Genomic DNA, 10,703 nt, shown 5'->3' on the forward strand with positions numbered 1-10,703 from the left:
GGACATATCTAATTAGACATTTCCGTCTATTTCTGCCTTTTAGTTGTTTGATGTGCTTTTCGTGCTGGAAGTTTCTACTTCTGGCCGACCTCATTGATTCTACAAAAAAAAACATTTACCACATCGTTCTTGAACATACATAGTTCTGCAACTGCATGTTTGTATTTTTAAGGAAATGTTGAAAATACACAAATGCCTGTACTCGTATGTGCTGCTTATTCAGGATAAATTATTATTTTTATTGTTCATACATTCTTAGTTAATGCTCAATAATATCATTTGGGTGATGGTAAAATTGTAAAAGCAATTCTATATTGTATTTATTGCAGATAGGTCACATAGTGAAGGGAACCGAAGTCTGGGAGATGGGCGCATCGGATTTGGGATGGGATCAACATCGGCACACGCAATTATTTATTCATTCCTCGTCCTGGTGCCATTAGACGTAGAATGATAGCTTGCTCGGAATGAAATTATGGTTTGCCATCCACAAGGCTCATCATCATCGTCATGCTCCATCTCAAACCAAAATCCAAAGTCAAACCGACAGACGAAGGGGATGATGTGATTTGTGAACCAACTCTTTTCCAAGTTTACCTTTAGTTTTAGAACTTCATTTGCATTTCCCTGTTCGACATGATGTGAATTATTTCCGAAGCTTATCATCCTTTCTCCACTCTTTGACACAGCCAGCAGTCGCTACTTTTATTTGCTCAATACATGGATATGCTGCTCTACATTTCATGGAAGAAAGTCTATACAATCGTGACCTGATTTCACAGCAAACTTACATTGGCAACCGACCCACGAATCGTGATTTATATGTATATTATAAGTACATCTCTAATGAACCTTTTTTTACAGATAACAAAGATTTCTTAAAGTGAATTAAGGGTTTCAAGGTAGACAAAGATTCCGGCGAAATGCAGGGAATAAGTAGGTTGCAGACATACCTCAACGATATGCAAATGAGAGTGAAAGTCAACTCAACTCCGTCCCATCCATTGGGAGAAACGTATTTGGTAACAACGCCAACATGCCGTGGACTGAGGCATGCGAGCTCATTAATGATTTTATTTGAAGGGTCCTTCAGAGCCAAGAGTCGTCTTTTCAATGGCCATTAGGACCAAGAAGGCCTCAAAGGCTGGAGAGGGTGCAAGCGCCTTTCGCCCAGAACAAGTTCATTTCGTCACGTTTTGACGTTGTTGATGCTTTCTTTTTGGTGTTGGTGGGGTACTTCTTTCCGTCTTCTTTTCTCCGTCAGTGGGTAGGAAATTATTGCAAAATAACTTTGTGGTACATTTTGTGAACTTTGTACACAAAATGGTTTGGTTACTATGAAATACTGATTGTTAGTACTTTTCGATAGCAAATTAAATTATCTGAAAATGCTTTGTCCCTCATTCAGCAGCGTAAGACGAGCAGGGAAAGTTTCTCTAAACGGTACAGTCAGAGATCAAAGGAGACAATGGGATAATAAATTGCCATGACGTGAACATGTTGTTGGTCGCATATAAAAAGGCAGAGGAAAAAAGTTCGTCAAACCCCAAAATGCGATTAGAATCCTTTTAAAAGTCTTCTGTGCTTCTGATCTTATGATCATTGGAAGAGATGATGGTGATGATGATGATGATAACTGTTACTTTGATAAAGTTGCTCAGTTGGCAAATATTTTCCTCCTTTGTTTCGTTGAAAGCGCAGTCGTCTGAGGACTCAACAATCACACGTTTGCTCAACAGCCACAGCCTAAGAAGGAGAAAGCATCAATCCTTTGAGACTGCCCCCTAAAAAAAATATCTGCGAGGATCATCAAAGTCTTGTAATCCTCATCTCGCTTCTAGCACCTGAAAACCTAAATAACAGGCGATATTGGGAGATGGATGTGAAATCGTACCATCGGGAAACTTTGACCTTTACTACTTGTAGCAAACCATTTATTTTACCAAGCAATTCTTTTTTGGTGTTGTTGTTGGCTAAAGCGTGTTTTAGTTTGGTGTAGGAGTTCTCATAGTTAACTAACGGTTCTGGTACTGGTTCTTAAGCTTGAATGACGTTCCGATCTGACTGACTCAGTTCTGGGCTGACTTATCGAGCTGAGCACAGAAAACTTTACTCCTTCCTTCCGTCCGCGTGTGTACGCTTTCATGTCAATTGACGTAAATTGAATTACAACATCCAACATCTTTTTCAGCTCTGCTATTGACGAACGAGGACCACGGCAGACCAGACCAGTGGCCAGAGGTTTAATTCATCGCAAGGGTGAAAAAGAGGGAAAGTCACCAGGTTTTGCTCATCTTTGCTGTTGTGAAAGTAAATAAATCCTCTTTTTCTATTTTTTCCCATTTACTTGCATGACTCATGGAAGTATATGTGAAACATATAGTATGCAATCACTTAAGGGCAATGTTAATTTTGTTTGGTCGTATAGGCCGACTTTTTAAGCTAGATGGATGCGGTTAGTGGCATTCGAACAAGCTCAAAAATGTAGGCATAGGGTACGCGAACCGTTTTTGGAAATTTTGATTACTTTTTTATCTTTTCACCTTCAAGTGTAAATGGGCACTAGGGACACTAAATATTTTTTCAAATGGGCTGGGTGAATGAGAATGAAAATCTGATTGCGGGATATTGTCTACAGGGCCTAGGGCTACAACAAATGTTTGAAACATTTTTTAAAATAGGGCCTCCTATACGCGCGAAAATTCAAAATGTTGAATTTTGGGTGGCTTCAGTCTGACAGGGGTACAGACTGGGGGGATTAATATTTTGAACTGGAAAGATGTTCATTGTGTTCCTGAGGGTCCCTAGGGGTGCCCTTAAAGGACCACTTTTTTCGAAATCGCACTTAGGTGAAAAGTTATGGCGGTGTGAAGATGTGAGAGGGTTAGTCATTGAGGAGGAGATCCTCCCTAATTGTCCATCTCACATTTCGATGTACTATGGATATATGGTAGTACACCATGAGTGTACAAAAATCTTTGTTTGACTCCATGGCCCCATTGGTGCCCCCATCCCCCCACACCCTCAATGGGGCAAAAAATGCCAAACTCACGTGTTCCAAACGTTTACATTCAGTTTTGTTCGGGTTTTGCAAATTCTGGCCATAATATTGTAGCCCAAATAGTTTTAGTATCCAATGAACTTCAATTAGATTTCATACTTACATATTATATTCAATTCCAAAGTTAACCTTTATCAATTTTTGATGTATAATATTTTCTATAATATTTATTAACATATATGCATATGTATGTAGTATTAATGATATTATAATATTTTCTCATCATGGGTGTCTTCGTTTGAATGTGTTGTGAGTCTCCCTTTACCCCATGAATTCGCGGTATAAGGAAAGTGGTGTGTTTACCTGCACGACTGTTGCTTCACATGTCATTGCGAAGAATATAATTGTTTTTATATTTATCGAAGTATTTAATTAAATTCAACATAATAAAAGCGATTAATTACACGTCAAGTTCACAATAAACACAAACGATGCCATCTAGACAAAGAAAGTTACGAAAGTACAAGCACGATATAGCAAACAAGTGCAAAATTCAGAAGGACACAAAAACCATACAAGAAGAAAGTATTGATGTCGAAAAGATGGAAATAGACCCCACTGAGGTTGAACTGGCCCTGTCACCTCACCAACAACTCTTCATCAGGAATATCAACCAAGTTGCAAACCGGACATGTTTCATTTGCAATCGTCTTTGGTACGATAAGGGCATCAGGTTAGCGTAAAAGAAAATATAATGAAACAAAGGAATCATGTTAATCGGCACCAAATTTATTTTTACTTTAAATTTTGCAGGGTTTTGTCAGTAACTGAAGGAATTCGAAGAGTCCTGGGGTCAGTGGCAAATAGGTACGACAGTAATACCTTGGAACATCTCGTTCCAACTACTGGAGACCAAATAGATTGCTGCCATCGTTGCCATGACAACCTGAACAAAGGAAAAGTTCCAGCAACCGCAATGGTCAACCACATGTATGTCCCAGAGTCACCCAACGTTATCAGTATTTTGACGGATGTGGAGGCAAGGATGGTCAGTCGTGCGAAGGCCTTTCTTAAAATCCACAAATTGAGTCGAGGACGAGGACAAGTTGCTCTTCAAGGGCAGGTCATCCACTTTGCCCAAAGCGTGGAGGAAGTTCAGGAGCAGTTACGCCTCGGGCCGAACACATCAAACGGCACAATAATTGTCACGGAATCAGTTGGAGACTTTCCACATTCCTCCATATTTGATATAAGGCCTCAAGGTAGAGCAATTTAAATCACTACTCAATTTTCTTAGTACATAATGTTAATTGTATTGGTTTTAGTACTTCGTGAAGCTCTAGAGTGGTTGCTCATAAATAATCCCGGATACTCAAACGTGACAATGGAGGAGTTCAACCTGGACGGTATTCGGCTTGAAGATGCCGTTGTAGCACAGAACGAAGGTGATAGTTATCCAACACCAGATGTGACTGATAGGAAGGGAAGGCCACGCATCGAGGGTGGATATGTTCCAATTCCAAGAAAACCGTGGATGATGGCAATGCGGCTGAGCTTCTGTCAAACCTCCAAGCGATTTCTAAAAGCAGGAACTGGAGGAAAACAATGCACTGCAATGTCTGCTGCCGCTGTGGCGTATGCTGCAGTAAAATCTCCGGGTACTTGGACAATACAAGATGGAGACCGGATGTTGACGGCTGGTGACTACTACTACCAGAAATGTCGCAACAGGATTATAGGTATGTGGAATATTCGTGCTGAGATATTGTGATTGAGTGGTAAATTTCGTGTTTACATACAGAAAGGAACGCAACTAATGGTGAAGGCCGCGCACAGATTGTTGCATACGACTATTTAAACCCTGATGAGATCGAGGGACAAATTGCAAATGTTTTTGGAAAATCTGTTAGTATAAGCTTGGTGGACGGAGGTATTGTCTTCTACGCTGCGTTTGAAAGGTGGATGGCAGAAGTAGAAGACTATGCGAAGAGGGCGCTAGCCAGTGCCATTGAGGATTTCGTCTCGAGCAACTCAGACTACGCGTTAATTACTGGTGGTTCGTATAATCACAAATACTGCCAACATGTTTCCATTACAAAAATTTAAAATAATCCCATCCCGTAGGTCAATACACAATGGGCCTAAGCAAAAGCGATGGACATCTCTACTATTTTGACAGTCACGCTAGGACTCAACAAGGCATGATTTCAAATGCAGCAACTCAGCAGGCTTTAATTTTAAAGCTACGCCAATGTCAAGAAAGCTACCATCATCTTTGCAAAATAGTCAACAACAATTGTGTTCAAAGCCTAAATGCTGCTGTTCTTACCGTAACTCCTCTGAATATTACAATTCGTGAAGACATAAATAGCCCATCGGAAGTTGAAGAGATAGATAATCCCAATGACATGCATGCTGCATTTGGCGACGAGGCACAAGAAGATTGCCTCATCCACAATATTGACTTCCTTGAGCCTCGGTTGGACAGATTTGGGCAGAGTAGAGAAGAACAATTGCAAGAAGATGTGACCGATCTCGTTTGCACTAGCTCTTGCAACTTGCAAGAAAATGTGAATCTTCATAGGACGGCTGCTCCGCCAATTAACGTGCGTTACGAAATTCATTTGGAGGAGAAATGCTTCATTCAATGTTTCCCCCACGGACAATACGGTTTGGACGAAAATAGAGACCAAGATCACGCTGCTAAATTAACGCCTCACGCATACTTTGCGACCAGAGTGATGTCAGCCGATCGTCGATTTCGTCGTAATGACTATCTCTTCTATGCACTTTCAAGGTCGGAACAATCTATCATGGATTCCAAAATTGCCGTCTGCGCCAACATGAAATTTCAAGACCAGGAAAATGAGAATGCTCCGGTGGCAGAAAATATTCATTTGTACATGAGCGCCATCCGTGGTTCCAAGTCGTACTGGAAGAAATACACAGGAGATATCATGGCAATGGTGACAAGACTTGGTCCACCTACGTTCTTCCTTACAGTGTCTACTGATGATATTGGTTCCGCTGATATTCTCACTGCAATGTGGAGGGCATCGCGTGACGAACCTGTTCCAGCCAATATTCAGAATTTGCCGTATGACGAACGTCGGGAGCTATTAAACTCCAATCCCGTGGCAGCCGCACGTCATTTCAACCTTAGGACCCAGGAACTGATAAAGTTACTGACCAATGATCCAACAATATTTGGAAAGCCGGTGGTCGACTATACCTTCCGTGTTGAATTTCAAGACCGCGGGAGTCCCCATCTACACTCCCTCATCTGGGTAGAAAATCCACCAGATTTTGCTACCACAGAAGGTATCGAATTCATTGACGCCAATGTTTCATGCAGTCTCCATGGTGAAACAGAAATTGGGGACCTGGTTAGACGTTACCAAACGCACAAAAATACACCTACATGCTTCAAGAAAGGTAGCACATGCCGCTTCGGCTTTCCTCGACCTGTAATGGCTGAGACAAGTTTAACATTGGACGAAGACAGCAGGACCCGAGGACGAGGCATCATCTTACGAAGAAATGAAGATGAGATGTGGATTAACAATTATCATCCGAAACTCCTTTGGCTCCTCCGTTGTAATATGGATATACAGCCCGTTCTTGGGGTTGCAGCAGTAGCCCTGTATATCGCTAAATATATTGGTAAGAATGAACCGGAAACCTTCCGCGAAGATATTCGCCGCACAATTCAAACCTTGAGGGAAGGTAATCATCCGATTCGTTATCAGATGGAGAAAGTTTCCCGAATTCTTTTGAATCGGCGGACTTTATCGTCTCAAGAGTGTGCTGCCAGAATGTGTAATATCCCAATGCGGTTTTCGTCGCGTAGCTTCGTCTTCGTTCCCACCTTCCGTCCTTGGGATCGGATAAGAATGCTTCGAAAGGATGCATTTCTGAATGGTGACGAAGTAAAATTTGCTAGGTAAATGACAATATTGTAATCATAAATATTTGCCTTTTAATGCTAATCATAAAATTAAATTTTGTTTTAACTCTAGTAACATAATTGACAAATATTGTGAACGCCCGGATGATCTTGGCAATATCTGCCTCTTTGAATTTGCTTCGAAATATCAACCATGTCGAAGTTATGTGCAACCAGATGAGGATTTGGTTGAAGGGTTTGAGGAGGAAATTCTGCGAAGACAAAGAGGTTCTCGGGCTTTCTACCTAAGAGACAGAAGCATGGGTATGTGGAAAAAGAGAGAAACCTTTTCCATAGTCAAAAGCCCATCTTTCCATAGCGACACTGATGCAGCCAATTTTATCTACGCGCACATTCTCCTATACATTCCATTCAGAAATGAGGAGGTAGAGCTGCTAATTCCAGGCGAATCTGTGCAGGAGACTTACGAACGACGGAAGAGCGATATGAGGACAAATGAAGATTTTCACCTCATCCGTCCGGAGATGGCGACAGCATTGGAGGCTGCTATAGACAAAATTTCACATGATCGAGATGCCCAACTTCAAAATGACCTTGCTGAGGACGACCATTTCCTTTACTTCCCCGATGTTGATAATGCAAGCAACGTTTTGATGGCACCAGGGGACGAATATCAAATCCCTTTCATGGACGAAGAAAGCTTCGAAACTGAATTGGCCAAAATGAACCCTGATCAAAAGGAGATCTACGATCTCATTCAGCAGTGTTTGGATGATCAAGGACGAGTCCAACTTAAGTTGTTCATTACTGGTGCTGGGGGAACTGGAAAGTCGTTTTTGATCTCTTTACTGACTAACCTCATTCGGATAAAGGAAGGCGGTCCTGGACTGGACGGCGTAGTGCTTGCTGCTCCAACAGGAGTTGCAGCTCTGAATATAAACGGTCAGACCCTCCATCGTACATTTCATCTGGCCGTAGAGGCAGGGTCTGTCCCACACTACGCCAAACTAGGAGCTCAAATGCTACAGCGTATGCGCGAAAAATTTAGGAACGTTGAGTGGATCATCCTTGATGAAGTTTCGATGATTTCCTACGAGGTGAGGCAAATGTATCATTAATTATATTTCGTATTAATGATGGTCCAGCGGTACCATGAATAGTAAGAATTACTATTTTTAATTAGGTATTCCGGCAGATTGATCATCGCCTGTGCGATTGTTTTGATTCTGAGATGCCGTTTGGAGGAAAGAACGTTATCTGCGTTGGGGATCTCTTCCAGTTGGAACCAGTGAATGGACACTGCATCTACGAAACGCCGCGTCTCTATCTAGGAGAAGCCAACATTTGGCATGCTTTTGAGTTTCGGGAATTAACGGTAAACATGCGTCAAGTGAATGATCCCCTCCTTCGAATATGTAACCATCTACGTGAAGCAAATCTCACAAGCGAAGACCTTGAGATCTTAAGAACCAGGGAGTTAAAGGATGCCAACCCTCTGGAGCCAAAGATGAAAGACATGCAAGAGAAGTTTAAGAATTCCATCCGTATCTATGCAACCCGTGCCCAAGTAGCAAGCTACAATCGCCTGCGGACTAGACAACTTCGCGATGACAAAAGTATAAATGTCTACACCATTCGGGCAAGGGACACCTTCAACTCTGGACCAAATGTTGGATGCCAAGCACCTCTATCCCGTAGTTCTAGAGACAGCAATAAATGCGGAGGATTTCCTGCTTCCATCCAACTAGCTGCTGGATCTAGAATTATGGTGATCCGAAATTCCACGACAACGCGATACCTGGTCAATGGGTCAATGGGGACCGTTGTTGGGTTCACCTGGAATATGCTTGCAAGAGAACAACACCGTTCTGGTGACCTACCCGCCACCGTACAAGTAAAGTTTGACGACCCAAGGATCTGCGGAAATTCAGATGGTATCTTCGATCTCCGACCTGAAGACGTCGTGTACAACAACGGACGCGGGGGTGAAGAAATACGGCGTCGAATGCTACCGATAGTGCTTTGCTGGGCAGTCACGGTTCATAAGGTACAGGGGATAACAGTGGACACTGCCGTAATATATCTTGGACCGGAGCTCTTTGCTCACGGACAAGCTTATGTTGCCCTTAGTCGTGTCCGAACACTCGATGGTGTAGCTATTTTACAGCAAGACGATACCAAGTTGTGCCAAGAACTAAATCAAAAGCTGGTAGCGGAAATGAGAAGGCTTAGGGATAAACTTCTTTAATATTGTTTACTTTAAATATATAATCAAAACAACAATTGCCAAAATGTATTTAGCTAATCTGAAATAAATAGCTTGAGCGAAGTGAACAATGAGGTAGATAAAAATTGGTAAATAATTTAGCGGTAAAACCGCAGGAAAACCTATTTTTCATTTCCTGTTCCATGTCTAATTTCATTTCATTCAGTTTCACAGTATCAAAATTGAGAGGAAATGCGAGAAACAAGATTTTTTTTCAAATATCGGTACTACCCAAATTGGGTACTACCGATATTTGATGGTGGGGAAAAATAGGCGCAAATATTGACTCCGGAAACTACATTCTTAATTTTGTATTTTAACTAATTGCAATTGTGATGCTTCATGCAAAACTTTTCACTGGTTAAACATTTTTATTATGGCCTAACCTATTCTAATCTAACTTGACCTATATTCCTCAATCTCGACAAGTATGAATTATATGGTGCGATCCCGCCTCTAGTTGAATTTAAAGATTGTAGGACATTTGACATATCACTTAGACATTGAAAATTAAGGCCTGCACATTGAGTAACCGATCGACCATGACAATGGATATTGGGATGTTGATGAATTTCAGAGGTTAGGGGGGTTGATGAGATGGACCAAATGAGCCAATACATTTGCCAAAATTTGCGCCTATTTTTCCCCACCATCAAATATTGGTAGTACCCAATTTGGGTAGTACCGATATTTGAAAAAAAATCTTGTTTCTCGCATTTCCTCTCAATTTTGATACTGTGAAACTGAATGAAATGAAATTAGACATGGAACAGGAAATGAAAAAATAGGTTTTCCTGCGGTTTTACCGCTAAATTATTTATATAAAATTGTGTAGAAATGAAAATGTCGGATTGACGTAAATTTTAATCCTTTCATCACCATATCTTACGGTGTAATATATCACCAGACGAAGGAAAATGCAATTTGCTTCTTTGTATATAAATTACTCAATAGTTTGCAATATTTTGAGATTATAAGATCGCATTCGGGAATAAAGCCTGAACACATTACGTGAAGCCCAAAATATGCAATAACGCAGTTTCATAAGTTCTTTGTGAGGGAGAAAAACATGATGAGTGTTTTATTTCGGTTGAGTTGAAGGAAAACTTGTTGCTCAGTTGAAGAGGGCACCTGGGACTCATCATCAACTCTCTCAAAAATTGTTTTCATACATCATTTGTCCAACTCCCCACCTACAAATTCTGACCTCAATACAAAGTCTTCTAAACTTATGTAGCTATCATATCTGGCTGCTTTTTACAAACTGTTGATAATCATGCCCGGTCGTGGTGTCTGTTACTTTGGAGAAAGTTGATACTTTGCTCAGGGACACATATTGTTTCGTTTCGTATTCCCATTTCTCCGTGCACTGTCAGCAGAGAGGAGGAATTGACAGACATATGGACCCAGGGACAATATATTTGTACTTAACATGTCGCCAGAACGCTGGCTGACGAGGGAAAAGCGTGTGTCTCTGTCGAAGCGAAAATTGTTTTCGTCCTTCGTACGGAGAATTCCCAATGGGCGAG

This window comes from Folsomia candida, unplaced genomic scaffold (genome assembly GCF_002217175.1).
Source record: "Folsomia candida strain VU population unplaced genomic scaffold, ASM221717v1 Fcan01_Sc001, whole genome shotgun sequence".
Taxonomy (NCBI): Eukaryota; Metazoa; Arthropoda; class Collembola; order Entomobryomorpha; family Isotomidae; genus Folsomia; species Folsomia candida.